This window comes from Carassius gibelio, chromosome B1, assembly GCF_023724105.1.
Source record: "Carassius gibelio isolate Cgi1373 ecotype wild population from Czech Republic chromosome B1, carGib1.2-hapl.c, whole genome shotgun sequence".
Taxonomy (NCBI): domain Eukaryota; kingdom Metazoa; phylum Chordata; class Actinopteri; order Cypriniformes; family Cyprinidae; genus Carassius; species Carassius gibelio.
In genome coordinates this window covers 14,523,020-14,550,049 of record NC_068396.1, presented here as the reverse complement: position 1 = coordinate 14,550,049, position 27,030 = coordinate 14,523,020, and the positions used below count along the sequence as shown (strand labels likewise).

The 27,030-nt window shown below is 42.0% G+C and overlaps 42 non-coding genes across 42 annotated transcripts; all 42 read left to right on the top strand.

Moving 5' to 3' along the window:
* The first annotated feature begins 678 nt into the window (after positions 1–678).
* trnar-ucg (transfer RNA arginine (anticodon UCG)) lies at positions 679–751 on the top strand. The gene has a single exon. It is a non-coding gene; the product is annotated as a tRNA-Arg (tRNA).
* A 1,919-nt stretch (positions 752–2,670) lies between these two features.
* trnar-ucg (transfer RNA arginine (anticodon UCG)) lies at positions 2,671–2,743 on the top strand. The gene has a single exon. It is a non-coding gene; the product is annotated as a tRNA-Arg (tRNA).
* Positions 2,744–3,457: 714 nt separating this feature from the next.
* Positions 3,458–3,530, top strand: trnar-ucg (transfer RNA arginine (anticodon UCG)). Its single transcript has one exon. It is a non-coding gene; the product is annotated as a tRNA-Arg (tRNA).
* Positions 3,531–4,100: 570 nt separating this feature from the next.
* Positions 4,101–4,173, top strand: trnar-ucg (transfer RNA arginine (anticodon UCG)). The gene has a single exon. It is a non-coding gene; the product is annotated as a tRNA-Arg (tRNA).
* A 155-nt stretch (positions 4,174–4,328) lies between these two features.
* trnar-ucg (transfer RNA arginine (anticodon UCG)) lies at positions 4,329–4,401 on the top strand. Its single transcript has one exon. It is a non-coding gene; the product is annotated as a tRNA-Arg (tRNA).
* A 715-nt stretch (positions 4,402–5,116) lies between these two features.
* trnar-ucg (transfer RNA arginine (anticodon UCG)) lies at positions 5,117–5,189 on the top strand. Its single transcript has one exon. It is a non-coding gene; the product is annotated as a tRNA-Arg (tRNA).
* Positions 5,190–5,759: 570 nt separating this feature from the next.
* On the top strand, positions 5,760–5,832 carry trnar-ucg (transfer RNA arginine (anticodon UCG)). Its single transcript has one exon. It is a non-coding gene; the product is annotated as a tRNA-Arg (tRNA).
* Positions 5,833–5,993: 161 nt separating this feature from the next.
* On the top strand, positions 5,994–6,066 carry trnar-ucg (transfer RNA arginine (anticodon UCG)). Its single transcript has one exon. It is a non-coding gene; the product is annotated as a tRNA-Arg (tRNA).
* A 714-nt stretch (positions 6,067–6,780) lies between these two features.
* On the top strand, positions 6,781–6,853 carry trnar-ucg (transfer RNA arginine (anticodon UCG)). Its single transcript has one exon. It is a non-coding gene; the product is annotated as a tRNA-Arg (tRNA).
* Positions 6,854–7,423: 570 nt separating this feature from the next.
* Positions 7,424–7,496, top strand: trnar-ucg (transfer RNA arginine (anticodon UCG)). The gene has a single exon. It is a non-coding gene; the product is annotated as a tRNA-Arg (tRNA).
* A 155-nt stretch (positions 7,497–7,651) lies between these two features.
* Positions 7,652–7,724, top strand: trnar-ucg (transfer RNA arginine (anticodon UCG)). The gene has a single exon. It is a non-coding gene; the product is annotated as a tRNA-Arg (tRNA).
* Positions 7,725–8,439: 715 nt separating this feature from the next.
* trnar-ucg (transfer RNA arginine (anticodon UCG)) lies at positions 8,440–8,512 on the top strand. The gene has a single exon. It is a non-coding gene; the product is annotated as a tRNA-Arg (tRNA).
* Positions 8,513–9,082: 570 nt separating this feature from the next.
* Positions 9,083–9,155, top strand: trnar-ucg (transfer RNA arginine (anticodon UCG)). The gene has a single exon. It is a non-coding gene; the product is annotated as a tRNA-Arg (tRNA).
* Positions 9,156–9,310: 155 nt separating this feature from the next.
* Positions 9,311–9,383, top strand: trnar-ccg (transfer RNA arginine (anticodon CCG)). The gene has a single exon. It is a non-coding gene; the product is annotated as a tRNA-Arg (tRNA).
* Positions 9,384–9,719: 336 nt separating this feature from the next.
* Positions 9,720–9,792, top strand: trnar-ucg (transfer RNA arginine (anticodon UCG)). The gene has a single exon. It is a non-coding gene; the product is annotated as a tRNA-Arg (tRNA).
* A 2,149-nt stretch (positions 9,793–11,941) lies between these two features.
* Positions 11,942–12,014, top strand: trnar-ucg (transfer RNA arginine (anticodon UCG)). The gene has a single exon. It is a non-coding gene; the product is annotated as a tRNA-Arg (tRNA).
* A 714-nt stretch (positions 12,015–12,728) lies between these two features.
* On the top strand, positions 12,729–12,801 carry trnar-ccg (transfer RNA arginine (anticodon CCG)). The gene has a single exon. It is a non-coding gene; the product is annotated as a tRNA-Arg (tRNA).
* A 336-nt stretch (positions 12,802–13,137) lies between these two features.
* Positions 13,138–13,210, top strand: trnar-ucg (transfer RNA arginine (anticodon UCG)). The gene has a single exon. It is a non-coding gene; the product is annotated as a tRNA-Arg (tRNA).
* Positions 13,211–13,371: 161 nt separating this feature from the next.
* trnar-ucg (transfer RNA arginine (anticodon UCG)) lies at positions 13,372–13,444 on the top strand. Its single transcript has one exon. It is a non-coding gene; the product is annotated as a tRNA-Arg (tRNA).
* Positions 13,445–14,056: 612 nt separating this feature from the next.
* trnar-ucg (transfer RNA arginine (anticodon UCG)) lies at positions 14,057–14,129 on the top strand. The gene has a single exon. It is a non-coding gene; the product is annotated as a tRNA-Arg (tRNA).
* Positions 14,130–14,699: 570 nt separating this feature from the next.
* Positions 14,700–14,772, top strand: trnar-ucg (transfer RNA arginine (anticodon UCG)). Its single transcript has one exon. It is a non-coding gene; the product is annotated as a tRNA-Arg (tRNA).
* A 161-nt stretch (positions 14,773–14,933) lies between these two features.
* On the top strand, positions 14,934–15,006 carry trnar-ucg (transfer RNA arginine (anticodon UCG)). The gene has a single exon. It is a non-coding gene; the product is annotated as a tRNA-Arg (tRNA).
* A 949-nt stretch (positions 15,007–15,955) lies between these two features.
* trnar-ccg (transfer RNA arginine (anticodon CCG)) lies at positions 15,956–16,028 on the top strand. The gene has a single exon. It is a non-coding gene; the product is annotated as a tRNA-Arg (tRNA).
* Positions 16,029–16,364: 336 nt separating this feature from the next.
* trnar-ucg (transfer RNA arginine (anticodon UCG)) lies at positions 16,365–16,437 on the top strand. Its single transcript has one exon. It is a non-coding gene; the product is annotated as a tRNA-Arg (tRNA).
* A 1,296-nt stretch (positions 16,438–17,733) lies between these two features.
* trnar-ucg (transfer RNA arginine (anticodon UCG)) lies at positions 17,734–17,806 on the top strand. The gene has a single exon. It is a non-coding gene; the product is annotated as a tRNA-Arg (tRNA).
* A 161-nt stretch (positions 17,807–17,967) lies between these two features.
* trnar-ccg (transfer RNA arginine (anticodon CCG)) lies at positions 17,968–18,040 on the top strand. The gene has a single exon. It is a non-coding gene; the product is annotated as a tRNA-Arg (tRNA).
* Positions 18,041–18,376: 336 nt separating this feature from the next.
* trnar-ucg (transfer RNA arginine (anticodon UCG)) lies at positions 18,377–18,449 on the top strand. The gene has a single exon. It is a non-coding gene; the product is annotated as a tRNA-Arg (tRNA).
* A 161-nt stretch (positions 18,450–18,610) lies between these two features.
* Positions 18,611–18,683, top strand: trnar-ucg (transfer RNA arginine (anticodon UCG)). Its single transcript has one exon. It is a non-coding gene; the product is annotated as a tRNA-Arg (tRNA).
* Positions 18,684–19,397: 714 nt separating this feature from the next.
* On the top strand, positions 19,398–19,470 carry trnar-ucg (transfer RNA arginine (anticodon UCG)). The gene has a single exon. It is a non-coding gene; the product is annotated as a tRNA-Arg (tRNA).
* Positions 19,471–20,766: 1,296 nt separating this feature from the next.
* On the top strand, positions 20,767–20,839 carry trnar-ucg (transfer RNA arginine (anticodon UCG)). Its single transcript has one exon. It is a non-coding gene; the product is annotated as a tRNA-Arg (tRNA).
* Positions 20,840–21,000: 161 nt separating this feature from the next.
* Positions 21,001–21,073, top strand: trnar-ccg (transfer RNA arginine (anticodon CCG)). Its single transcript has one exon. It is a non-coding gene; the product is annotated as a tRNA-Arg (tRNA).
* Positions 21,074–21,409: 336 nt separating this feature from the next.
* trnar-ucg (transfer RNA arginine (anticodon UCG)) lies at positions 21,410–21,482 on the top strand. The gene has a single exon. It is a non-coding gene; the product is annotated as a tRNA-Arg (tRNA).
* A 161-nt stretch (positions 21,483–21,643) lies between these two features.
* Positions 21,644–21,716, top strand: trnar-ucg (transfer RNA arginine (anticodon UCG)). The gene has a single exon. It is a non-coding gene; the product is annotated as a tRNA-Arg (tRNA).
* Positions 21,717–22,430: 714 nt separating this feature from the next.
* trnar-ucg (transfer RNA arginine (anticodon UCG)) lies at positions 22,431–22,503 on the top strand. The gene has a single exon. It is a non-coding gene; the product is annotated as a tRNA-Arg (tRNA).
* A 161-nt stretch (positions 22,504–22,664) lies between these two features.
* Positions 22,665–22,737, top strand: trnar-ccg (transfer RNA arginine (anticodon CCG)). Its single transcript has one exon. It is a non-coding gene; the product is annotated as a tRNA-Arg (tRNA).
* Positions 22,738–23,307: 570 nt separating this feature from the next.
* Positions 23,308–23,380, top strand: trnar-ucg (transfer RNA arginine (anticodon UCG)). The gene has a single exon. It is a non-coding gene; the product is annotated as a tRNA-Arg (tRNA).
* A 1,062-nt stretch (positions 23,381–24,442) lies between these two features.
* On the top strand, positions 24,443–24,515 carry trnar-ucg (transfer RNA arginine (anticodon UCG)). The gene has a single exon. It is a non-coding gene; the product is annotated as a tRNA-Arg (tRNA).
* A 161-nt stretch (positions 24,516–24,676) lies between these two features.
* Positions 24,677–24,749, top strand: trnar-ccg (transfer RNA arginine (anticodon CCG)). Its single transcript has one exon. It is a non-coding gene; the product is annotated as a tRNA-Arg (tRNA).
* A 336-nt stretch (positions 24,750–25,085) lies between these two features.
* trnar-ucg (transfer RNA arginine (anticodon UCG)) lies at positions 25,086–25,158 on the top strand. Its single transcript has one exon. It is a non-coding gene; the product is annotated as a tRNA-Arg (tRNA).
* A 612-nt stretch (positions 25,159–25,770) lies between these two features.
* trnar-ucg (transfer RNA arginine (anticodon UCG)) lies at positions 25,771–25,843 on the top strand. Its single transcript has one exon. It is a non-coding gene; the product is annotated as a tRNA-Arg (tRNA).
* A 161-nt stretch (positions 25,844–26,004) lies between these two features.
* trnar-ccg (transfer RNA arginine (anticodon CCG)) lies at positions 26,005–26,077 on the top strand. Its single transcript has one exon. It is a non-coding gene; the product is annotated as a tRNA-Arg (tRNA).
* A 336-nt stretch (positions 26,078–26,413) lies between these two features.
* Positions 26,414–26,486, top strand: trnar-ucg (transfer RNA arginine (anticodon UCG)). Its single transcript has one exon. It is a non-coding gene; the product is annotated as a tRNA-Arg (tRNA).
* Positions 26,487–27,030: the final 544 nt, after the last annotated feature.

The following is a 27,030-nucleotide window of genomic DNA, read 5'->3' as shown; positions in this document are numbered from 1 at the left end:
AAGAAATTCAATGGTGAACTTTTACTATAGACACAAGAATTAGCACAGAACTGGCATTTTTTGAAATAACTTTCAATTTAGCTTGCATCAGAATGTTAATGAATACCTCAGGCTTAATCAGAGAAAAGGTCCAGTTGTCTAATAAATAAGGCATCAACCTTCGGAGCTGGGGGTTGTGAATTAAATTACCACCTGAGTCGTCAATGAGAGGTTAGATTTAAGTTGGCTGCGCAACAGGTACCAGGATGATAAGTGCAAGGAGACACAATAGCTGTGACAAAGGAACATGAGAGTTAGCATAGAACTGCCAACGGAACATGGGTTCAAGTCCCACCTGGGTCATCTTTGAGGGCTTTCATTTAAGTGGGCTATGCAAGAAATTTCAGGATGATAACTTTAATATGACACTATAGCCCCAAGAATTAGCATAGAACGGGAAATTTTATGATATTGCTTTCAGTTTAGTTTGTTTCTGACAGTCTGTCAATGACTCTGGGTTCGAATCCCACCTGGGTCATCTTTCAAGATTTGCATTTAAGCTGGCAGTGCAAGACAGAAATTCGAGGACGATATCTTCATTGTAGACATAAGAATTAGCATAGAACTGGCAATGTCATGATATCGCTTTTAGTTTGTTTATGACTGTGTGTCAATGCATCTGGGCTCACCAGTGAACGAGGCCCAGTGGCCTAATGGATAAGGCATCAGCCTTCGGAGCTGAGGATTATGGGTTCGAGTCCCACCTGGGTCATCTTTCAAGCATTGCATTTAAGCTGGCAGTGCAAGAAAGAAATTCAAGGACGATAACTTCACTGTAGACATTAGAATAGAACTGGCAATTTCATGATATTGCTTTTAGTTTGTTTATGACTGTCTGTCAATGCCTCTTGATTTACCAGTGAACCAGGCCCAGTGGCCTAATGGAGAAGGCATCAGCCTTCGGAGCTGAGGATTGTGGGTTTGAGTCCCACTTGGGTCATCATTCATGAGTTGCATTTCAGCTGGCATTGCAAGAAAGAAATTCAATGGTGAACTTTTACTATAGACACAAGAATTAGCACAGAACTGGCATTTTTTGAAATAACTTTCAATTTAGCTTGCATCAGAATGTTAATGAATACCTCAGGCTTAATCAGAGAAAAGGTCCAGTTGTCTAATAAATAAGGCATCAACCTTCGGAGCTGGGGGTTGTGAATTAAATTACCACCTGAGTCGTCAATGAGAGGTTAGATTTAAGTTGGCTGCGCAACAGGTACCAGGATGATAAGTGCAAGGAGACACAATAGCTGTGACAAAGGAACATGAGAGTTAGCATAGAACTGCCAACGGAACATGAGAACTAGCAATTTCATGAAAACTCTTTCAGTTTAGTTTGTTTCTGACTGTCTGTCAATGCCTCTGGGTTCACCAGTGAACAAGGCCCAGTGGCCTAATGCATCGGTCTTCAGAGCTGAGGATTGTGGGTTCATCTTTCAAGGTTGGTGTTTATGTTGGCAGTGCAAGGAAGAAATTCTAGGACGATAACCAGCTTGGATAAGACGGTCTGTAAATGCCTCTGTGTGGGCTTGTTGGAAAATACCCAGTGACCAAACGGATAAAGCATCAACCTTCAGAGCTGAAGATTGTGGGTTCAAGTCATGAGAATTATCATAGAACAGGCAATTTTCTGAAATCTCACTCAGATCAGCTTCGGATAAGACTTTCTGTAATGCCTCTGGGTTTACTAACTGATGTGGCCTGTTGGCCTAATGGATAAGGCATCAGCCTCAGGAGCTGGGAATTGTGGGTTCAAGTCCAACCTGGGTCGTCTTTCAGGGCTTTCATTTCAGTGGGCTATGCAAGAAATTTCAGGATGATAACTTCAATATGACACTATAGCCCCAAGAATTAGCATAGAACTGGCAATTTCATGATATTGCTTTCAGTTTAGTTTGTTTCTGACTGTCTGTCAATGACTCTGGGTTCGAATCCCAATGTCATGATATCGCTTTTAGTTTGTTTATGACTGTCTGTCAATGCCTCTGGGTTCACCAGTGAACAGGGCCCAGTGGCCTAATGGATAAGGCATGAGCCTTCGGAGCTGGGAATTGTGGGTTCAAGTCCTACCTGGGTCATTTTTGAGGGCTTTCATTTAAGTGGGCTATGCAAGAAATTTCAGGATGATAACTTCAATATGACACTATAGCCCCAAGAATTAGCATAGAATGGGAAATTTTATGATATTGCTTTCAGTTTAGTTTGTTTCTGACAGTCTGTCAATGACTCTCGGTTCAAATCCCACCTGGGTCATCTTTCAAGAGTTGCATTTAAGCTGGCAGTGCAAGACAGAAATTCAAGGACGATATCTTCATTGTAGACATAAGAATTAGCATAGAACTGGCAATGTCATGATATCGCTTTTAGTTTGTTTATGACTGTGTGTCAATGCCTCTGGGTTTACCAGTGGCCTAATGGATAAGGCATCAGCCTTCGGAGCTGAGGATTGTGGGTTCGAGTCCCACCTGGGTCATCTTTCAAGCGTTGCATTTAAGCTGGCAGTGCAAGAAAGAAATTCAAAGACAATAACTTCACTGTAGACACAAGAATTAGAATAGAACTGGCAATTTCATGATATTGCTTTTATTTTGTTTATGACTGTCTGTCAATGCCTCTTGATTTACCAGTGAACCAGGCCCAGTGGCCTAATGGAGAAGGCATCAGCCTTCGGAGCTGAGGATTGTGGGTTCGAGTCCCACTTGGGTCATCATTCATGAGTTGCATTTCAGCTGGCATTGCAAGAAAGAAATTCAATGGTGAACTTTTACTATAGACACAAGAATTAGCACAGAACTGGCATTTTTTTAAATAACTTTCAATTTAGCTTGCATCAGAATGTTAATGAATACCTCAGGCTTAATCAGAGAAAAGGTCCAGTTGTCTAATAAATAAGGCATCAACTTTCGGAGCTGGGGGTTGTGAATTAAATTACCACCTGAGTCGTCAATGAGAGGTTAGATTTAGGTTGGCTGCGCAACAGGTACCAGGATGATAAGTGCAAGGAGACACAATAGCTGTGACAAAGGAACATGAGAGTTAGCATAGAACTGCCAATGGAACATGGGTTCAAGTCCCACCTGGGTCATCTTTGAGGGCTTTCATTTAAGTGGGCTATGCAAGAAATTTCAGGATGATAACTTCAATATGACACTATAGCCCCAAGAATTAGCATAGAACGGGAAATTTTATGATATTGCTTTCAGTTTAGTTTGTTTCTGACAGTCTGTCAATGACTCTGGGTTCGAATCCCACCTGGGTCATCTTTCAAGAGTTGCATTTAAGCTGGCAGTGCAAGACAGAAATTCAAGGACGATATCTTCATTGTAGACATAAGAATTAGCATAGAACTGGCAATGTCATGATATCGCTTTTAGTTTGTTTATGACTGTGTGTCAATGCATCTGGGTTCACCAGGGAACAGGGCCCAGTGGCCTAATGGATAAGGCATCAGCCTTCGGAGCTGAGGATTGTGGGTTCGAGTCCCACCTGGGTCATCTTTCAAGCGTTGCATTTAAGCTGGCAGTGCAAGAAAGAAATTCAAAGACGATAACTTCACTGTAGACACAATAATTAGAATAGAACTGGCAATTTCATGATATTGCTTTTAGTTTGTTTATGACTGTGTGTCAATGCCTCTTGATTCATCAGTGAATGAGGCCCAGTGGCTTAATGGATAAGGCATCAGCCTCCGGAGCTGGGAATTGTGGGATCAAGTCCCACCTGGGTCATCTTTGTGGGCTTCCATTTAAGTGGGCTATGCAAGAAATTTCAGGATGATAACTTCAATATGACACTATAGCCCCAAGAATTAGCATAGAACGGGAAATTTTATTATATTGCTTTCAGTTTAGTTTGTTTCTGACAGTCTGTCAATGACTCTGGGTTCGAATCCCACCTGGATCATCTTTCAAGAGTTGCATTTAAGCTGGCAGTGCAAGACAGAAATTCAAGGACGATATCTTCATTGTAGACATAAGAATTAGCATATAACTGGCAATGTCATGATATCGCTTTTAGTTTGTTTATGACTGTGTGTCAATGCATCTGGGTTCACCAGTGAACGAGGCCCAGTGGCCTAATGGATAAGGCATCAGCCTTCGGAGCTGAGGATTGTGGGTTCGAGTCCCACCTGGGTCATCTTTCAAGCATTGCATTTAAGCTGGCAGTGCAAGAAAGAAATTCAAGGACGATAACTTCACTGTAGACACAAGAATTAGAATAGATATTTCATGATATTGCTTTTAGTTTGTTTATGACTGTCTGTCAATGCCTCTTGATTTACCAGTGAACCAGGCCCAGTGGCCTAATGGAGAAGGCATCAGCCTTCGGAGCTGAGGATTGTGGGTTCGAGTCCCACTTGGGTCATCATTCATGAGTTGCATTTCAGCTGGCATTGCAAGAAAGAAATTCAATGGTGAACTTTTACTATAGACACAAGAATTAGCACATAACTGCCATTTTTTGAAATAACTTTCAATTTAGCTTGCATCAGAATGTTAATGAATACCTCAGGCTTAATCAGAGAAAAGGTCCAGTTGTCTAATAAATAAGGCATCAACCTTCGGAGCTGGGGGTTGTGAATTAAATTACCACCTGAGTCGTCAATGAGAGGTTAGATTTAAGTTGGCTGCGCAACAGGTACCAGGATGATAAGTGCAAGGAGACACAATAGCTGTGACAAAGGAACATGAGAGTTAGCATAGAACTGCCAACGGAACATGGGTTCAAGTCCCACCTGGGTCATCTTTGAGGGCTTTCATTTAAGTGGGCTATGCAAGAAATTTCAGGATGATAACTTCAATATGACACTATAGCCCCAAGAATTAGCATAGAACGGGAAATTTTATGATATTGCTTTCAGTTTAGTTTGTTTCTGACAGTCTGTCAATGACTCTGGGTTCGAATCCCACCTGGGTCATCTTTCAAGAGTTGCATTTAAGCTGGCAGTGCAAAACAGAAATTCAAGGACGATATCTTCATTGTAGACATAAGAATTAGCATAGAACTGGCAATGTCATGATATCGCTTTTAGTTTGTTTATGACTGTGTGTCAATGCATCTGGGTTCAACCAGGGAACAGGGCCCAGTGGCCTAATGGATAAGGCATCAGCCTTCGGAGCTGAGGATTGTGGGTTCGAGTCCCACCTGGGTCATCTTTCAAGCGTTGCATTTAAGCTGGCAGTGCAAGAAAGAAATTCAAAGACGATAACTTCACTGTAGACACAATAATTAGAATAGAACTGGCAATTTCATGATATTGCTTTTAGTTTGTTTATGACTGTGTGTCAATGCCTCTTGATTCATCAGTGAATGAGGCCCAGTGGCCTAATGAATAAGGCTTCAGCCTCCGGAGCTGGGAATTGTGGGATCAAGTCCCACCTGGGTCATCTTTGAGGACTTTCATTTAAGTGGGCTATGCAAGAAATTTCAGGATGATAACTTCAATATGACACTATAGCCCCAAGAATTAGCATAGAACGGGAAATTTTATGATATTGCTTTCAGTTTAGTTTGTTTCTGACAGTCTGTCAATGACTCTGGGTTCGAATCCCACCTGGGTCATCTTTCAAGAGTTGCATTTAAGTTGGCAGTGCAAGACAGAAATTCAAGGACGATATCTTCATTGTAGACATAAGAATTAGCATAGAACTGGCAATGTCATGATATCGCTTTTAGTTTGTTTATGACTGTGTGTCAATGCATCTGGGTTCACCAGGGAACAGGGCCCAGTGGCCTAATGAATAAGGCATCAGCCTTCGGAGCTGAGGATTGTGGGTTCGAGTCCCACCTGGGTCATCTTTCAAGCGTTGCATTTAAGCTGGCAGTGCAAGAAAGAAATTCAAAGACAATAACTTCACTGTAGACACAAGAATTAGAATAGAACTGGCAATTTCATGATATTGCTTTTATTTTGTTTATGACTGTCTGTCAATGCCTCTTGATTTACCAGTGAACCAGGCCCAGTGGCCTAATGGAGAAGGCATCAGCCTTCGGAGCTGAGGATTGTGGGTTCGAGTCCCACTTGGGTCATCATTCATGAGTTGCATTTCAGCTGGCATTGCAAGAAAGAAATTCAATGGTGAACTTTTACTATAGACACAAGAATTAGCACAGAACTGGCATTTTTTTAAATAACTTTCAATTTAGCTTGCATCAGAATGTTAATGAATACCTCAGGCTTAATCAGAGAAAAGGTCCAGTTGTCTAATAAATAAGGCATCAACTTTCGGAGCTGGGGGTTGTGAATTAAATTACCACCTGAGTCGTCAATGAGAGGTTAGATTTAGGTTGGCTGCGCAACAGGTACCAGGATGATAAGTGCAAGGAGACACAATAGCTGTGACAAAGGAACATGAGAGTTAGCATAGAACTGCCAATGGAACATGGGTTCAAGTCCCACCTGGGTCATCTTTGAGGGCTTTCATTTAAGTGGGCTATGCAAGAAATTTCAGGATGATAACTTCAATATGACACTATAGCCCCAAGAATTAGCATAGAACGGGAAATTTTATGATATTGCTTTCAGTTTAGTTTGTTTCTGACAGTCTGTCAATGACTCTGGGTTCGAATCCCACCTGGGTCATCTTTCAAGAGTTGCATTTAAGCTGGCAGTGCAAGACAGAAATTCAAGGACGATATCTTCATTGTAGACATAAGAATTAGCATAGAACTGGCAATGTCATGATATCGCTTTTAGTTTGTTTATGACTGTGTGTCAATGCATCTGGGTTCACCAGGGAACAGGGCCCAGTGGCCTAATGGATAAGGCATCAGCCTTCGGAGCTGAGGATTGTGGGTTCGAGTCCCACCTGGGTCATCTTTCAAGCGTTGCATTTAAGCTGGCAGTGCAAGAAAGAAATTCAAAGACGATAACTTCACTGTAGACACAATAATTAGAATAGAACTGGCAATTTCATGATATTGCTTTTAGTTTGTTTATGACTGTGTGTCAATGCCTCTTGATTCATCAGTGAATGAGGCCCAGTGGCTTAATGGATAAGGCATCAGCCTCCGGAGCTGGGAATTGTGGGATCAAGTCCCACCTGGGTCATCTTTGTGGGCTTCCATTTAAGTGGGCTATGCAAGAAATTTCAGGATGATAACTTCAATATGACACTATAGCCCCAAGAATTAGCATAGAACGGGAAATTTTATTATATTGCTTTCAGTTTAGTTTGTTTCTGACAGTCTGTCAATGACTCTGGGTTCGAATCCCACCTGGATCATCTTTCAAGAGTTGCATTTAAGCTGGCAGTGCAAGACAGAAATTCAAGGACGATATCTTCATTGTAGACATAAGAATTAGCATATAACTGGCAATGTCATGATATCGCTTTTAGTTTGTTTATGACTGTGTGTCAATGCATCTGGGTTCACCAGTGAACGAGGCCCAGTGGCCTAATGGATAAGGCATCAGCCTTCGGAGCTGAGGATTGTGGGTTCGAGTCCCACCTGGGTCATCTTTCAAGCATTGCATTTAAGCTGGCAGTGCAAGAAAGAAATTCAAGGACGATAACTTCACTGTAGACACAAGAATTAGAATAGATATTTCATGATATTGCTTTTAGTTTGTTTATGACTGTCTGTCAATGCCTCTTGATTTACCAGTGAACCAGGCCCAGTGGCCTAATGGAGAAGGCATCAGCCTTCGGAGCTGAGGATTGTGGGTTCGAGTCCCACTTGGGTCATCATTCATGAGTTGCATTTCAGCTGGCATTGCAAGAAAGAAATTCAATGGTGAACTTTTACTATAGACACAAGAATTAGCACATAACTGCCATTTTTTGAAATAACTTTCAATTTAGCTTGCATCAGAATGTTAATGAATACCTCAGGCTTAATCAGAGAAAAGGTCCAGTTGTCTAATAAATAAGGCATCAACCTTCGGAGCTGGGGGTTGTGAATTAAATTACCACCTGAGTCGTCAATGAGAGGTTAGATTTAAGTTGGCTGCGCAACAGGTACCAGGATGATAAGTGCAAGGAGACACAATAGCTGTGACAAAGGAACATGAGAGTTAGCATAGAACTGCCAACGGAACATGGGTTCAAGTCCCACCTGGGTCATCTTTGAGGGCTTTCATTTAAGTGGGCTATGCAAGAAATTTCAGGATGATAACTTCAATATGACACTATAGCCCCAAGAATTAGCATAGAACGGGAAATTTTATGATATTGCTTTCAGTTTAGTTTGTTTCTGACAGTCTGTCAATGACTCTGGGTTCGAATCCCACCTGGGTCATCTTTCAAGAGTTGCATTTAAGCTGGCAGTGCAAAACAGAAATTCAAGGACGATATCTTCATTGTAGACATAAGAATTAGCATAGAACTGGCAATGTCATGATATCGCTTTTAGTTTGTTTATGACTGTGTGTCAATGCATCTGGGTTCAACCAGGGAACAGGGCCCAGTGGCCTAATGGATAAGGCATCAGCCTTCGGAGCTGAGGATTGTGGGTTCGAGTCCCACCTGGGTCATCTTTCAAGCGTTGCATTTAAGCTGGCAGTGCAAGAAAGAAATTCAAAGACGATAACTTCACTGTAGACACAATAATTAGAATAGAACTGGCAATTTCATGATATTGCTTTTAGTTTGTTTATGACTGTGTGTCAATGCCTCTTGATTCATCAGTGAATGAGGCCCAGTGGCCTAATGAATAAGGCTTCAGCCTCCGGAGCTGGGAATTGTGGGATCAAGTCCCACCTGGGTCATCTTTGAGGACTTTCATTTAAGTGGGCTATGCAAGAAATTTCAGGATGATAACTTCAATATGACACTATAGCCCCAAGAATTAGCATAGAACGGGAAATTTTATGATATTGCTTTCAGTTTAGTTTGTTTCTGACAGTCTGTCAATGACTCTGGGTTCGAATCCCACCTGGGTCATCTTTCAAGAGTTGCATTTAAGTTGGCAGTGCAAGACAGAAATTCAAGGACGATATCTTCATTGTAGACATAAGAATTAGCATAGAACTGGCAATGTCATGATATCGCTTTTAGTTTGTTTATGACTGTGTGTCAATGCATCTGGGTTCACCAGGGAACAGGGCCCAGTGGCCTAATGAATAAGGCATCAGCCTTCGGAGCTGAGGATTGTGGGTTCGAGTCCCACCTGGGTCATCTTTCAAGCGTTGCATTTAAGCTGGCAGTGCAAGAAAGAAATTCAAAGACGATAACTTCACTGTAGACATTAGAATAGAACTGGCAATTTCATGATATTGCTTTTAGTTTGTTTATGACTGTGTGTCAATGCCTCTTGATTCATCAGTGAATGAGGCCCAGTGGCCTAATGGATAAGGCATCAGCCTCCGGAGCTGGGAATTGTGGGTTCAAGTCCCACCTGGGTCATCTTTGAGGGCTTTCATTTAAGTGGGCTATGCAAGAAATTTCAGGATGATAACTTTAATATGACACTATAGCCCCAAGAATTAGCATAGAACGGTAAATTTTATGATATTGCTTTCAGTTTAGTTTGTTTCTGACAGTCTGTCAATGACTCTGGGTTCGAATCCCACCTGGGTCATCTTTCAAGATTTGCATTTAAGCTGGCAGTGCAAGACAGAAATTCAAGGACGATATCTTCATTGTAGACATAAGAATTAGCATAGAACTGGCAATGTCATGATATCGCTTTTAGTTTGTTTATGACTGTGTGTCATTGCATCTGGGTTCACCAGTGAACGAGGCCCAGTGGCCTAATGGATAAGGCATCAGCCTTCGGAGCTGAGGATTGTGGGTTCGAGTCCCACCTGGGTCATCTGTCAAGCATTGCATTTAAGCTGGCAGTGCAAGAAAGAAATTCAAGGACGATAACTTCACTGTAGACATTAGAATAGAACTGGCAATTTCATGATATTGCTTTTAGTTTGTTTATGACTGTCTGTCAATGCCTCTTGATTTACCAGTGAACCAGGCCCAGTGGCCTAATGGAGAAGGCATCAGCCTTCGGAGCTGAGGATTGTGGGTTTGAGTCCCACTTGGGTCATCATTCATGAGTTGCATTTCAGCTGGCATTGCAAGAAAGAAATTCAATGGTGAACTTTTACTATAGACACAAGAATTAGCACAGAACTGGCATTTTTTGAAATAACTTTCAATTTAGCTTGCATCAGAATGTTAATGAATACCTCAGGCTTAATCAGAGAAAAGGTCCAGTTGTCTAATAAATAAGGCATCAACCTTCGGAGCTGGGGGTTGTGAATTAAATTACCACCTGAGTCGTCAATGAGAGGTTAGATTTAAGTTGGCTGCGCAACAGGTACCAGGATGATAAGTGCAAGGAGACACAATAGCTGTGACAAAGGAACATGAGAGTTAGCATAGAACTGCCAACGGAACATGAGAACTAGCAATTTCATGAAAACTCTTTCAGTTTAGTTTGTTTCTGACTGTCTGTCAATGCCTCTGGGTTCACCAGTGAACAAGGCCCAGTGGCCTAATGCATCGGTCTTCAGAGCTGAGGATTGTGGGTTCATCTTTCAAGGTTGGTGTTTATGTTGGCAGTGCAAGGAAGAAATTCTAGGACGATAACCAGCTTGGATAAGACGGTCTGTAAATGCCTCTGTGTGGGCTTGTTGGAAAATACCCAGTGACCAAACGGATAAAGCATCAACCTTCAGAGCTGAAGATTGTGGGTTCAAGTCATGAGAATTATCATAGAACAGGCAATTTTCTGAAATCTCACTCAGATCAGCTTCGGATAAGACTTTCTGTAATGCCTCTGGGTTCACTAACAGATGTGGCCTGTTGTCCTAATGGATAAGGCATCAGCCTCAGGAGCTGGGAATTGTGGGTTCAAGTCCAACCTGGGTCGTCTTTCAGGGCTTTCATTTCAGTGGGCTATGCAAGAAATTTCAGGATGATAACTTCAATATGACACTATAGCCCCAAGAATTAGCATAGAACTGGCAATTTCATGATATTGCTTTCAGTTTAGTTTGTTTCTGACTGTCTGTCAATGACTCTGGGTTCGAATCCCAATGTCATGATATCGCTTTTAGTTTGTTTATGACTGTGTGTCAATGCCTCTGGGTTCACCAGTGAACAGGGCCCAGTGGCCTAATGGATAAGGCATGAGCCTTCGGAGCTGAGGATTGTTGGTTCGAGTCCCACCTGGGTCATCTTTCAAGCGTTGCATTTAAGCTGGCAGTGCAAGAAAGAAATTCAAAGACGATAACTTCACTGTAGACACAAGAATTAGAATAGAACTGGCAATTTCATGATATTTCTTTTAGTCTGTTTATGACTGTGTGTCAATGCCTCTTGACTCATCAGTGAATGGATAAGGCATCAGCCTCTGGAGCTGGGAATTGTGGGTTCAAGTCCCACCTGGGTCATTTTTGAGGGCTTTCATTTAAGTGGGCTATGCAAGAAATTTCAGGATGATAACTTCAATATGACACTATAGCCCCAAGAATTAGCATAGAATGGGAAATTTTATGATATTGCTTTCAGTTTAGTTTGTTTCTGACAGTCTGTCAATGACTCTGGGTTCAAATCCCACCTGGGTCATCTTTCAAGAGTTGCATTTAAGCTGGCAGTGCAAGACAGAAATTCAAGGACGATATCTTCATTGTAGACATAAGAATTAGCATAGAACTGGCAATGTCATGATATCGCTTTTAGTTTGTTTATGACTGTGTGTCAATGCCTCTGGGTTTACCAGTGAACAGGGCACAGTGGCCTAATGGATAAGGCATCAGCCTTCGGAGCTGAGGATTGTGGGTTCGAGTCCCACCTGGGTCATCTTTCAAGCGTTGCATTTAAGCTGGCAGTGCAAGAAAGAAATTCAAAGACGATAACTTCACTGTAGACACAAGAATTAGAATAGAACTGGCAATTTCATGATATTGCTTTTATTTTGTTTATGACTGTCTGTCAATGCCTCTTGATTTACCAGTGAACCAGGCCCAGTGGCCTAATGGAGAAGGCATCAGCCTTCGGAGCTGAGGATTGTGGGTTCGAGTCCCACTTGGGTCATCATTCATGAGTTGCATTTCAGCTGGCATTGCAAGAAAGAAATTCAATGGTGAACTTTTACTATAGACACAAGAATTAGCACAGAACTGGCATTTTTTGAAATAACTTTCAATTTAGCTTGCATCAGAATGTTAATGAATACCTCAGGCTTAATCAGAGAAAAGGTCCAGTTGTCTAATAAATAAGGCATCAACCTTCGGAGCTGGGGGTTGTGAATTAAATTACCACCTGAGTCGTCAATGAGAGGTTAGATTTAGGTTGGCTGCGCAACAGGTACCAGGATGATAAGTGCAAGGAGACACAATAGCTGTGACAAAGGAACATGAGAGTTAGCATAGAACTGCCAACGGAACATGGGTTCAAGTCCCACCTGGGTCATCTTTGAGGGCTTTCATTTAAGTGGGCTATGCAAGAAATTTCAGGATGATAACTTCAATATGACACTATAGCCCCAAGAATTAGCATAGAACGGGAAACTTTATGATATTGCTTTCAGTTTAGTTTGTTTCTGACAGTCTGTCAATGACTCTGGGTTCGAATCCCACCTGGGTCATCTTTCAAGAGTTGCATTTAAGCTGGCAGTGCAAGAAAGAAATTCAAAGACGATAACTTCACTGTAGACACAATAATTAGAATAGAACTGGCAATTTCATGATATTGCTTTTAGTTTGTTTATGACTGTGTGTCAATGCCTCTTGATTCATCAGTGAATGAGGCCCAGTGGCCTAATGGATAAGGCATCAGCCTCCGGAGCTGGGAATTGTGGGATCAAGTCCCACCTGGGTCATCTTTGTGGGCTTCCATTTAAGTGGGCTATGCAAGAAATTTCAGGATGATAACTTCAATATGACACTATAGCCCCAAGAATTAGCATAGAACGGGAAATTTTATGATATTGCTTTCAGTTTAGTTTGTTTCTGACAGTCTGTCAATGACTCTGGGTTCGAATCCCACCTGGGTCATCTTTCAAGAGTTGCATTTAAGCTGGCAGTGCAAGACAGAAATTCAAGGACGATATCTTCATTGTAGACATAAGAATTAGCATAGAACTGGCAATGTCATGATATCGCTTTTAGTTTGTTTATGACTGTGTGTCAATGCATCTGGGTTCACCAGTGAATGAGGCCCAGTGGCCTAATGGATAAGGCATCAGCCTTCGGAGCTGAGGATTGTGGGTTCGAGTCCCACCTGGGTCATCTTTCAAGCATTGCATTTAAGCTGGCAGTGCAAGAAAGAAATTCAAGGACGATAACTTCACTGTAGACACAAGAATTAGAATAGAACTGGCAATTTCATGATATTGCTTTTAGTTTGTTTATGACTGTCTGTCAATGCCTCTTGATTTACCAGTGAACCAGGCCCAGTGGCCTAATGGAGAAGGCATCAGCCTTCGGAGCTGAGGATTGTGGGTTCGAGTCCCACTTGGGTCATCATTCATGAGTTGCATTTCAGCTGGCATTGCAAGAAAGAAATTCAATGGTGAACTTTTACTATAGACACAAGAATTAGCACAGAACTGGCATTTTTTGAAATAACTTTCAATTTAGCTTGCATCAGAATGTTAATGAATACCTCAGGCTTAATCAGAGAAAAGGTCCAGTTGTCTAATGAATAAGGCATCAACCTTCGGAGCTGGGGGTTGTGAATTAAATTACCACCTGAGTCGTCAATGAGAGGTTAGATTTAAGTTGGCTGCGCAACAGGTACCAGGATGATAAGTGCAAGGAGACACAATAGCTGTGACAAAGGGACATGAGAGTTAGCATAGAACTGCCAACGGAACATGGGTTCAAGTCCCACCTGGGTCATCTTTGAGGACTTTCATTTAAGTGGGCTATGCAAGAAATTTCAGGATGATAACTTCAATATGACACTATAGCCCGAAGAATTAGCATAGAACTGGCAATTTCATGATATTGCTTTCAGTTTAGTTTGTTTCTGACTGTCTGTCAATGACTCTGGGTTCGAATCCCAATGTCATGATATCGCTTTTAGTTTGTTTATGACTGTGTGTCAATGCCTCTGGGTTCGCCAGTGAACAGGGCCCAGTGGCCTAATGGATAAGGCATCAGCCTTCGGAGCTGAGGATTGTGGGTTCGAGTCCCACCTGAGTCATCTTTCAAGCGTTGCATTTAAGCTGGCAGTGCAAGAAAGAAATTCAAAGACGATAACTTCACTGTAGACACAAGAATTAGAATAGAACTTGGAATTTCATGATATTGCTTTTAGTTTGTTTATGACTGTGTGTCAGTGCCTCTTGATTCATCAGTGAATGAGGACCAGTGGCCTAATGGATAAGGCATCAGCCTCCGGAGCTGGGAATTGTGGGTTCAAGTCCCACCTGGGTCATCTTTGAGGGCTTTCATTTAAGTGGGCTATGCAAGAAATTTCAGGATGATAACTTCAATATGACACTATAGCCCCAAGAATTAGCATAGAAATGGCAATTTCATGATATTGCTTTCAGTTTAGTTTGTTTCTGACAGTCTGTCAATGACTCTGGGTTCGAATCCCACCTGGGTCAACTTTCAAGAGTTGCATTTAAGCTGGCAGTGCAAGACAGAAATTCAAGGACGATATCTTCATTGTAGACATAAGAATTAGCATAGAACTGGCAATGTCATGATATCGCTTTTAGTTTGTTTATGACTGTGTGTCAATGCATCTGGGTTCACCAGTGAACGAGGCCCAGTGGCCTAATGGATAAGGCATCAGCCTTCGGAGCTGAGGATTGTGGGTTCGAGTCCCACCTGGGTCATCTTTCAAGCATTGCATTTAAGCTGGCAGTGCAAGAAAGAAATTCAAGGACGATAACTTCACTGTAGACACAAGAATTAGAATAGAACTGGCAATTTCATGATATTGCTTTTAATTTGTTTATGACTGTCTGTCAATGCCTCTTGATTTACCAGTGAACCAGGCCCAGTGGCCTAATGGAGAAGGCATCAGCCTTCGGAGCTGAGGATTGTGGGTTCGAGTCCCACTTGGGTCATCATTCAAGAGTTGCATTTCAGCTGGCATTGCAAGAAAGAAATTCAATGGTGAACTTTTACTATAGACACAAGAATTAGCACAGAACTGGCATTTTTTGAAATAACTTTCAATTTAGCTTGCATCAGAATGTTAATGAATACCTCAGGCTTAATCAGAGAAAAGGTCCAGTTGTCTAATAAATAAGGCATCAACCTTCGGAGCTGGGGGTTGTGAATTAAATTACCACCTGAGTCGTCAATGAGAGGTTAGATTTAAGTTGGCTGCGCAACAGGTACCAGGATGATAAGTGCAAGGAGACACAATAGCTGTGACAAAATGAACATGAGAGTTAGCATAGAACTGCCAACGGAACATGGGTTCAAGTCCCACCTGGGTCATCTTTGAGGGCTTTCATTTAAGTGGGCTATGCAAGAAATTTCAGGATGATAACTTCAATATGACACTATAGCCCCAAGAATTAGCATAGAACGGGAAATTTTATGATATTGCTTTCAGTTTAGTTTGTTTCTGACAGTCTGTCAATGACTCTGGGTTCGAATCCCACCTGGGTCATCTTTCAAGAGTTGCATTTAAGCTGGCAGTGCAAGACAGAAATTCAAGGACGATATCTTTATTGTAGAAATAAGAATTAGCATAGAACTGGCAATGTCATGATATCGCTTTTAGTTTGTTTATGACTGTGTGTCAATGCATCTGGGTTCACCAGGGAACAGGGCCCAGTGGCCTAATGGATAATTCATCAGCCTTCGGAGCTGAGGATTGTGGGTTCGAGTCCCACCTGGGTCATCTTTCAAGTGTTGCATTTAAGCTGGCAGTGCAAGAAAGAAATTCAAAGACGATAACTTCACTGTAGACACAATAATTAGAATAGAACTGGCAATTTCATGATATTGCTTTTAGTTTGTTTATGACTGTGTGTCAATGCTTCTTGATTCATCAGTGAACGAGGCCCAGTGGCCTAATGGATAAGGCATCAGCCTCCGGAGCTGGGAATTGTGGGATCAAGTCCCACCTGGGTCATCTTTGAGGACTTTCATTTAAGTGGGCTATGCAAGAAATTTCAGGATGATAACTTCAATATGACACTATAGCCCCAAGAATTAGCATAGAACGGGAAATTTTATGATATTGCTTTCAGTTTAGTTTGTTTCTGACAGTCTGTCAATGACTCTGGGTTCGAATCCCACCTGGGTCATCTTTCAAGAGTTGCATTTAAGCTGGCAGTGCAAGACAGAAATTCAAGGACGATATCTTCATTGTAGACAAAAGAATTAGCATAGAACTGGCAATGTCATGATATCGCTTTTAGTTTGTTTATGACTGTGTGTCAATGCATCTGGGTTCACCAGGGAACAGGGCCCAGTGGCCTAAAGGGTAAGGCATCAGCCTTCGGAGCTGAGGATTGTGGGTTCGAGTCCCACCTGGGTCATCTTTCAAGCGTTGCATTTAAGCTGGCAGTGCAAGAAAGAAATTCAACGATGATAACTTCACTGTAGACAGGAGAATTAGAATAGAACTGCCAATTTCATGATATTGCTTTTAGTTTGTTTATGACTGTCTGTCAATGCCTCTTGATTTACCAGTGAACCAGGCCCAGTGGCCTAATGGAGAAGGCATCAGCCTTCGGAACTGAGGATTGTGGGTTCGAGTCCCACTTGGGTCATCATTCATGAGTTGCATTTCAGCTGGCATTGCAAGAAAATAATTCAATGGTGAACTTTTACTATAGACACAAGAATTAGCACAGAACTGGCATTTTTTGAAATAACTTTCAATTTAGCTTGCATCAGAATGTTAATGAATACCTCAGGCTTAATCAGAGAAAAGGTCCAGTTGTCTAATAAATAAGGCATCAACCTTCGGAGCTGGGGGTTGTGAATTAAATTACCACCTGAGTCGTCAATGAGAGGTTAGATTTAAGTTGGCTGCGCAACAGGTACCAGGATGATAAGTGCAAGGAGACACAATAGCTGTGACAAAGGAACATGAGAGTTAGCATAGAACTGCCAACGGAACATGAGAACTAGCAATTTCATGAAAACTCTTTCAGTTTAGTTTGTTTCTGACTGTCTGTCAATGCCTCTGGGTTCACCAGTGAACAAGGCCCAGTGGCCTAATGCATCGGCCTTCAGAGCTGAGGAATGTGGGTTCATCTTTCAAGGTTGGTGTTTATGTTGGCAGTGCAAGGAAGAAATTCTAGGACGATAACCAGCTTGGATAAGACGGTCTGTAAATGCCTCTGTGTGGGCTTGTTGGAAAATACCCAGTGACCAAACGGATAAAGCATCAACCTTCAGAGCTGAAGATTGTGGGTTCAAGTCATGAGAATTATCATAGAACAGGCAATTTTCTGAAATCTCACTCAGATCAGCTTCGGATAAGACTTTCTGTAATGCCTCTGGGTTCACTAACAGATGTGGCCTGTTGGCCTAATGGATAAGGCATCAGCCTCAGGAGCTGGGAATTGTGGGTTCAAGTCCCACCTGGGTCGTCTTTCAGGGCTTTCATTTCAGTGGGCTATGCAAGAAATTTCAGGATGATAACTTCAATATGACACTATAGCCCCAAGAATTAGCATAGAACTGGCAATTTCATGATATTGCTTTCAGTTTAGTTTGTTTCTGACTGTCTGTCAATGACTCTGGGTTCGAATCCCAATGTCATGATATCGCTTTTAGTTTGTTTATGACTGTGTGTCAATGCCTCTGGGTTCACCAGTGAACAGGGCCCAGTGGCCTAATGGATAAGGCATCAGCCTTCGGAGCTGAGGATTGTGGGTTCGAGTCCCACCTGGGTCATCTTTCAAGCGTTGCATTTAAGCTGGCAGTGCAAGAAAGAAATTCAAAGACGATAACTTCACTGTAGACACAAGAATTAGAATAGAACTGGCAATTTCATGATATTGCTTTTAGTTTGTTTATGACTGTGTGTCAATGCCTCTTGATTCATCAGTGAATGAGGCCCAGTGGCCTAATGGATAAGGCATCAGCCTCCGGAGCTGGGAATTGTGGGTTCAAGTCCCACCTGGGTCATCTTTGAGGGCTTTCATTTAAGTGGGCTATGCAAGAAATTTCAGGATGATAACTTCAATATGACACTATAGCCCCAAGAATTAGCATAGAACTGGCAATTTCATGATATTGCTTTCAGTTTAGTTTGTTTCTGACAGTCTGTCAATGACTCTGGGTTCGAATCCCACCTGGGTCAACTTTAAAGAGTTGCATTTAAGCTGGCAGTGCAAGACAGAAATTCAAGGACGATATCTTCATTGTAGACATAAGAATTAGCATAGAACTGGCAATGTCATGATATCGCTTTTAGTTTGTTTATGACTGTGTGTCAATGCATCTGGGTTCACCAGTGAACGAGGCCCAGTGGCCTAATGGATAAGGCATCAGCCTTCGGAGCTGAGGATTGTGGGTTCGAGTCCCACCTGGGTCATCTTTCAAGCATTGCATTTAAGCTGGCAGTGCAAGAAAGAAATTCAAGGACGATAACTTCACTGTAGACACAAGAATTAGAATAGAACTGGCAATTTCATGATATTGCTTATAATTTGTTTATGACTGTCTGTCAATGCCTCTTGATTTACCAGTGAACCAGGCCCAGTGGCCTAATGGAGAAGGCATCAGCCTTCGGAGCTGAGGATTGTGGGTTCGAGTCCCACTTGGGTCATCATTCAAGAGTTGCATTTCAGCTGGCATTGCAAGAAAGAAATTCAATGGTGAACTTTTACTATAGACACAAGAATTAGCACAGAACTGGCATTTTTTGAAATAACTTTCAATTTAGCTTGCATCAGAATGTTAATGAATACCTCAGGCTTAATCAGAGAAAAGGTCCAGTTGTCTAATAAATAAGGCATCAACCTTCGGAGCTGGGGGTTGTGAATTAAATTACCACCTGAGTCGTCAATGAGAGGTTAGATTTAAGTTGGCTGCACAACAGGTACCAGGATGATAAGTGCAAGGAGACACAATAGCTGTGACAAAGGAACATGAGAGTAAGCATAGAACTGCCAACGGAACATGGGTTCAAGTCCCACCTGGGTCATCTTTGAGGGCTTTCATTTAAGTGGGCTATGCAAGAAATTTCAGGATGATAACTTCAATATGACTCTATAGCCCCAAGAATTAGCATAGAACGGGAAATTTTATGATATTGCTTTCAGTTTAGTTTGTTTCTGACAGTCTGTCAATGACTCTGGGTTCGAATCCCACCTGGGTCATCTTTCAAAAGTTGCATTTAAGCTGGCAGTGCAAGACAGAAATTCAAGGACGATATCTTCATTGTAGACATAAGAATTAGCATAGAACTGGCAATGTCATGATATCGCTTTTAGTTTGTTTATGACTGTGTGTCAATGCATCTGGGTTCACCAGGGAACAGGGCCCAGTGGCCTAATGGATAAGGCATCAGCCTTCGGAGCTGAGGATTGTGGGTTCGAGTCCCACCTGGGTCATCTTTCAAGCGTTGCATTTAAGCTGGCAGTGCAAGAAAGAAATTCAACGATGATAACTTCACTGTAGACACGAGAATTAGAATAGAACTGGCAATTTCATGATATTGCTTTTAGTTTGTTTATGACTGTCTGTCAATGCCTCTTGATTTACCAGTGAACCAGGCCCAGTGGCCTAATGGAGAAGGCATCAGCCTTCAGAGCTGAGGATTGTGGGTTCGAGTCCCACTTGGGTCATCATTCATGAGTTGCATTTCAGCTGGCATTGCAAGAAAATAATTCAATGGTGAACTTTTACTATAGACACAAGAATTAGCACAGAACTGGCATTTTTTGAAATAACTTTCAATTTAGCTTGCATCAGAATGTTAATGAATACCTCAGGCTTAATCAGAGAAAAGGTCCAGTTGTCTAATAAATAAGGCATCAACCTTCGGAGCTGGGGGTTGTGAATTAAATTACCACCTGAGTCGTCAATGAGAGGTTAGATTTAAGTTGGCTGCGCAACAGGTACCAGGATGATAAGTGCAAGGAGACACAATAGCTGTGACAAAGGAACATGAGAGTTAGCATAGAACTGCCAACGGAACATGAGAACTAGCAATTTCATGAAAACTCTTTTAGTTTAGTTTGTTTCTGACTGTCTGTCAATGCCTCTGGGTTCACCAGTGAACAAGGCCCAGTGGCCTAATGCATCGGCCTTCAGAGCTGAGGAATGTGGGTTCATCTTTCAAGGTTGGTGTTTATGTTGGCAGTGCAAGGAAGAAATTCTAGGACGATAAACAGCTTGGATAAGACGGTCTGTAAATGCCTCTCTGTGGGCTTGTTGGAAAATACCCAGTGACCAAACGGATAAAGCATCAACCTTCAGAGCTGAAGATTGTGGGTTCAAGTCATGAGAATTATCATAGAACAGGCAATTTTCTGAAATCTCACTCAGATCAGCTTCGGATAAGACTTTCTGTAATGCCTCTGGGTTCACTAACAGATGTGGCCTGTTGGCCTAATGGATAAGGCATCAGCCTCAGGAGCTGGGAATTGTGGGTTCAAGTCCCACCTGGGTCGTCTTTCAGGGCTTTCATTTCAGTGGGCTATGCAAGAAATTTCAGGATGATAACTTCAATATGACACTATAGCCCCAAGAATTAGCATAGAACTGGCAATTTCATGATATTGCTTTCAGTTTAGTTTGTTTCTGACTGTCTGTCAATGACTCTGGGTTCGAATCCCAATGTCATGATATCGCTTTTAGTTTGTTTATGACTGTGTGTCAATGCCTCTGGGTTCACCAGAGAACAGGGCCCAGTGGCCTAATGGATAAGGCATCAGCCTTCGGAGCTGAGGATTGTGGGTTCGAGTCCCACCTGGGTCATCTTTCAAGCGTTGCATTTAAGCTGGCAGTGCAAGAAAGAAATTCAAAGACGATAACTTCACTGTAGACACAATAATTAGAATAGAACTGGCAATTTCATGATATTGCTTTTAGTTTGTTTATGACTGTGTGTCAATGCCTCTTGATTCATCAGTGAATGAGGCCCAGTGGCCTAATGGATAAGGCATCAGCCTCCGGAGCTGGGAATTGTGGGTTCAAGTCCCACCTGGGTCATCTTTGAGGGCTTTCATTTAAGTGGGCTATGCAAGAAATTTCAGGATGATAACTTCAATATGACACTATAGCCCCAAGAATTAGCATAGAACGGGAAATTTTATGATATTGCTTTCAGTTTAGTTTGTTTCTGACAGTCTGTCAATGACTCTGGGTTCGAATCCCACCTGGGTCATCTTTCAAGAGTTGCATTTAAGCTGGCAGTGCAAGACAGAAATTCAAGGACGATATCTTCATTGTAGACAAAAGAATTAGCATAGAACTGGCAATGTCATGATATCGCTTTTAGTTTGTTTATGACTGTGTGTCAATGCGTCTGGGTTCACCAGGGAACAGGGCCCAGTGGCCAAATGGATAAGGCATCAGCCTTCGGAGCTGAGGATTGTGGGTTCGAGTCCCACCTGGGTCATCTTTCAAGCGTTGCATTTAAGCTGGCAGTGCAAGAAAGAAATTCAAAGACGATAACTTCACTGTAGACACAAGAATTAGAATAGAACTGGCGATTTCATGATATTGCTTTTAATTTGTTTATGACTGTCTGTCAATGCCTCTTGATTTACCAGTGAACCAGGCCCAGTGGCCTAATGGAGAAGGCATCAGCCTTCGGAGCTGAGGATTGTGGGTTCGAGTCCCACTTGGGTCATCATTCAAGAGTTGCATTTCAGCTGGCATTGCAAGAAAGAAATTCAATGGTGAACTTTTACTATAGACACAAGAATTAGCACAGAACTGGCATTTTTTGAAATAACTTTCAATTTAGCTTGCATCAGAATGTTAATGAATACCTCAGGCTTAATCAGAGAAAAGGTCCAGTTGTCTAATAAATAAGGCATCAACCTTCGGAGCTCGGGGTTGTGAATTAAATTACCACCTGAGTCGTCAATGAGAGGTTAGATTTAAGTTGGCTGCGCAACAGGTACCAGGATGATAAGTGCAAGGAGACACAATAGCTGTGACAAAGGAACATGAGAGTTAGCATAGAACTGCCAACGGAACATGGGTTCAAGTCCCACCTGGGTCATCTTTGAGGGCTTTTATTTAAGTGGGCTATGCAAGAAATTTCAGGATGATAACTTCAATATGACACTATAGCCCCAAGAATTAGCATAGAACGGGAAATTTTATGATATTGCTTTCAGTTTAGTTTGTTTCTGACAGTCTGTCAATGACTCTGGGTTCGAATCCCACCTGGGTCATCTTTCAAGAGTTGCATTTAAGTTGGCAGTGCAAGACAGAAATTCAAGGACGATATCTTCATTGTAGACATAAGAATTAGCATAGAACTGGCAATGTCATGATATCGCTTTTAGTTTGTTTATGACTGTGTGTCAATGCATCTGGGTTCAACAGAGAACAGGGCCCAGTGGCCTAATGAATAAGGCATCAGCCTTCGGAGCTGAGGATTGTGGGTTCGAGTCCCACCTGGGTCATCTTTCAAGCGTTGCATTTAAGCTGGCAGTGCAAGAAAGAAATTCAAAGACGATAACTTCACTGTAGACACAAGAATTAGAATAGAACTGGCAATTTCATGATATTGCTTTTAGTTTGTTTATGACTGTGTGTCAATGCCTCTTGACTCATCAGTGAATGAGGCCCAGTGGCCTAATGGATAAGGCATCAGCCTCCGGAGCTGGGAATTGTGGGTTCAAGTCCCACCTGGGTCATTTTTGAGGGCTTTCATTTAAGTGGGCTATGCAAGAAATTTCAGGATGATAACTTCAATATGACACTATAGCCCCAAGAATTAGCATAGAATGGGAAATTTTATGATATTGCTTTCAGTTTAGTTTGTTTCTGACAGTCTGTCAATGACTCTGGGATCAAATCCCACCTGGGTCATCTTTCAAGAGTTGCATTTAAGCTGGCAGTGCAAGACAGAAATTCAAGGACGATATCTTCATTGTAGACATAAGAATTAGCATAGAACTGGCAATGTCATGATATCGCTTTTAGTTTGTTTATGACTGTGTGTCAATGCCTCTGGGTTTACCAGTGAACAGGGCACAGTGGCCTAATGGATAAGGCATCAGCCTTCGGAGCTGAGGATTGTGGGTTCGAGTCCCACCTGGGTCATCTTTCAAGCGTTGCATTTAAGCTGGCAGTGCAAGAAAGAAATTCAAAGACGATAACTTCACTGTAGACACAAGAATTAGAATAGAACTGATAATTTCATGATATTGCTTTTATTTTGTTTATGACTGTCTGTCAATGCCTCTTGATTTACCAGTGAACCAGGCCCAGTGGCCTAATGGAGAAGGCATCAGCCTTCGGAGCTGAGGATTGTGGGTTCGAGTCCCACTTGGGTCATCATTCATGAGTTGCATTTCAGCTGGCATTGCAAGAAAGAAATTCAATGGTGAACTTTTACTATAGACACAAGAATTAGCACAGAACTGGCATTTTTTGAAATAACTTTCAATTTAGCTTGCATCAGAATGTTAATGAATACCTCATGCTTAATCAGAGAAAAGGTCCAGTTGTCTAATAAATAAGGCATCAACCTTCGGAGCTGGGGGTTGTGAATTAAATTACCACCTGAGTCGTCAATGAGAGGTTAGATTTAAGTTGGCTGCGCAACAGGTACCAGGATGATAAGTGCAAGGAGACACAATAGCTGTGACAAAGGAACATGAGAGTTAGCATAGAACTGCCAACGGAACATGAGAACTAGCAATTTCATGAAAACTCTTTCAGTTTAGTTTGTTTCTGACTGTCTGTCAATGCCTCTGGGTTCACCAGTGAACAAGGCCCAGTGGCCTAATGCATCGGTCTTCAGAGCTGAGGATTGTGGGTTCATCTTTCAAGGTTGGTGTTTATGTTGGCAGTGCAAGGAAGAAATTCTAGGACGATAACCAGCTTGGATAAGACGGTCTGTAAATGCCTCTGTATGGGCTTGTTGGAAAATACCCAGTGACCAAACGGATAAAGCATCAACCTTCAGAGCTGAAGATTGTGGGTTCAAGTCATGAGAATTATCATAGAACAGGCAATTTTCTGAAATCTCACTCAGATCAGCTTCGGATAAGACTTTCTGTAATGCCTCTGGGTTTACTAACAGATGTGGCCTGTTGGCCTAATGGATAAGGCATCAGCCTCAGGAGCTGGGAATTGTGGGTTCAAGTCCCACCTGGGTCATTTTTCAGGGCTTTCATTTCAGTGGGCTATGCAAGAAATTTCAGGATGATAACTTCAATATGACACTATAGCCCCAAGAATTAGCATAGAACTGGCAATTTCATGATATTGCTTTCAGTTTAGTTTGTTTCTAACTGTCTGTCAATGACTCTGGGTTCGAATCCCAATGTCATGATATCGCTTTTAGTTTGTTTATGACTGTGTGTCAATGCCTCTGGGTTCACCAGTGAACAGGGCCCAGTGGCCTAATGGATAAGGCATCAGCCTTCGGAGCTGAGGATTGTGGGTTCGAGTCCCACCTGGGTCATCTTTCAAGCGTTGCATTTAAGCTGGCAGTGCAAGAAAGAAATTCAAAGACGATAACTTCACTGTAGACACAAGAATTAGAATAGAACTGGAAATTTCGTGATATTGCTTTTAGTTTGTTTATGACTGTGTGTCAATGCCTCTTGATTCATCAGTGAATGAGGCCCAGTGGCCTAATGGATAAGGCATCAGCCTCCGGAGCTGGGAATTGTGGGTTCAAGTCCCACCTGGGTCATCTTTGAGGGCTTTCATTTAAGTGGGCTATGCGAGAAATTTCAGGATGATAACTTCAATATGACACTATAGCCCCAAGAATTAGCATAGAACTGGCAATTTCATGATATTGCTTTCAGTTTAGTTTGTTTCTGACAGTCTGTCAATGACTCTGGGTTCGAATCCCACCTGGGTCAACTTTCAAGAGTTGCATTTAAGCTGGCAGTGCAAGACAGAAATTCAAGGACGATATCTTCATTGTAGACATAAGAATTAGCATAGAACTGGCAATGTCATGATATCGCTTTTAGTTTGTTTATGACTGTGTGTCAATGCATCTGGGTTCACCAGTGAACGAGACCCAGTGGCCTAATGGATAAGGCATCAGCCTTCGGAGCTGAGGATTGTGGGTTCGAGTCCCACCTGGGTCATCTTTCAAGCATTGCATTTAAGCTGGCATTGCAAGAAAGAAATTCAATGGTGAACTTTTACTATAAACACAAGAATTAGCACAGAACTGGCATTTTTTGAAATAACTTTCAATTTAGCTTGCATCAGAATGTTAATGAATACCTCAGGCTTAATCAGAGAAAAGGTCCAGTTGTCTAATAAATAAGGCATCAACCTTCGGAGCTGGGGGTTGTGAATTAAATTACCACCTGAGTCGTCAATGAGAGGTTAGATTTAAGTTGGCTGCGCAACAGGTACCAGGATGATAAGTGCAAGGAGACACAATAGCTGTGACAAAGGAACATGAGAGTTAGCATAGAACTGCCAACGGAACATGGGTTCAAGTCCCACCTGGGTCATCTTTGAGGGCTTTCATTTAAGTGGGCTATGCAAGAAATTTCAGGATGATAACTTCAATATGACACTATAGCCCCAAGAATTAGCATAGAACAGGCAATTTCATGATATTGCTTTCAGTTTAGTTTGTTTCTGACTGTCTGTCAATGACTCTGGGTTCGAATCCCAATGTCATGATATCGCTTTTAGTTTGTTTATGACTGTGTGTCAATGCCTCTGGGTTCACCAGTGAACAGGGCCCAGTGGCCAAATGGATAAGGCATCAGCCTTCGGAGCTGAGGATTGTGGGTTCGAGTCCCACCTGAGTCATCTTTCAAGCGTTGCATTTAAGCTGGCAGTGCAAGAAAGAAATTCAAAGACGATAACTTCACTGTAGACACAAGAATTAGAATAGAACTGGAAATTTCATGATATTGCTTTTAGTTTGTTTATGACTGTGTGTCAATGCCTCTTGATTCATCAGTGAATGAGGCCCAGTGGCCTAATGGATAAGGCATCAGCCTCCGGAGCTGGGAATTGTGGGTTCAAGTCCCACCTGGGTCATCTTTGAGGGCTTTCATTTAAGTGGGCTATGCAAGAAATTTCAGGATGATAACTTCAATATGACACTATAGCCCCAAGAATTAGCATAGAACTGGCAATTTCATGATATTGCTTTCAGTTTAGTTTGTTTCTGACAGTCTGTCAATGACTCTGGCTTCGAATCCCACCTTGGTCAACTTTCAAGAGTTGCATTTAAGCTGGCAGTGCAAGACAGAAATTCAAGGACGATATCTTCATTGTAGACATAAGAATTAGCATAGAACTGGCAATGTCATGATATCGCTTTTAGTTTGTTTATGACTGTGTGTCAATGCATCTGGGTTCACCAGTGAACGAGACCCAGTGGCCTAATGGATAAGGCATCAGCCTTCGGAGCTGAGGATTGTGGGTTCGAGTCCCACCTGGGTCATCTTTCAAGCATTGCATTTAAGCTGGCATTGCAAGAAAGAAATTCAATGGTGAACTTTTACTATAGACACAAGAATTAGCACAGAACTGGCATTTTTTGAAATAACTTTCAATTTAGCTTGCATCAGAATGTTAATGAATACCTCAGGCTTAATCAGAGAAAAGGTCCAGTTGTCTAATAAATAAGGCATCAACCTTCGGAGCTGGGGGTTGTGAATTAAATTACCACCTGAGTCGTCAATGAGAGGTTAGATTTAAGTTGGCTGCGCAACAGGTACCAGGATGATAAGTGCAAGGAGACACAATAGCTGTGACAAAGGAACATGAGAGTTAGCATAGAACTGCCAACGGAACATGGGTTCAAGTCCCACCTGGGTCATCTTTGAGGGCTTTCATTTAAGTGGGCTATGCAAGAAATTTCAGGATGATAACTTCAATATGACACTATAGCCCCAAGAATTAGCATAGAACAGGCAATTTCATGATATTGCTTTCAGTTTAGTTTGTTTCTGACTGTCTGTCAATGACTCTGGGTTCGAATCCCA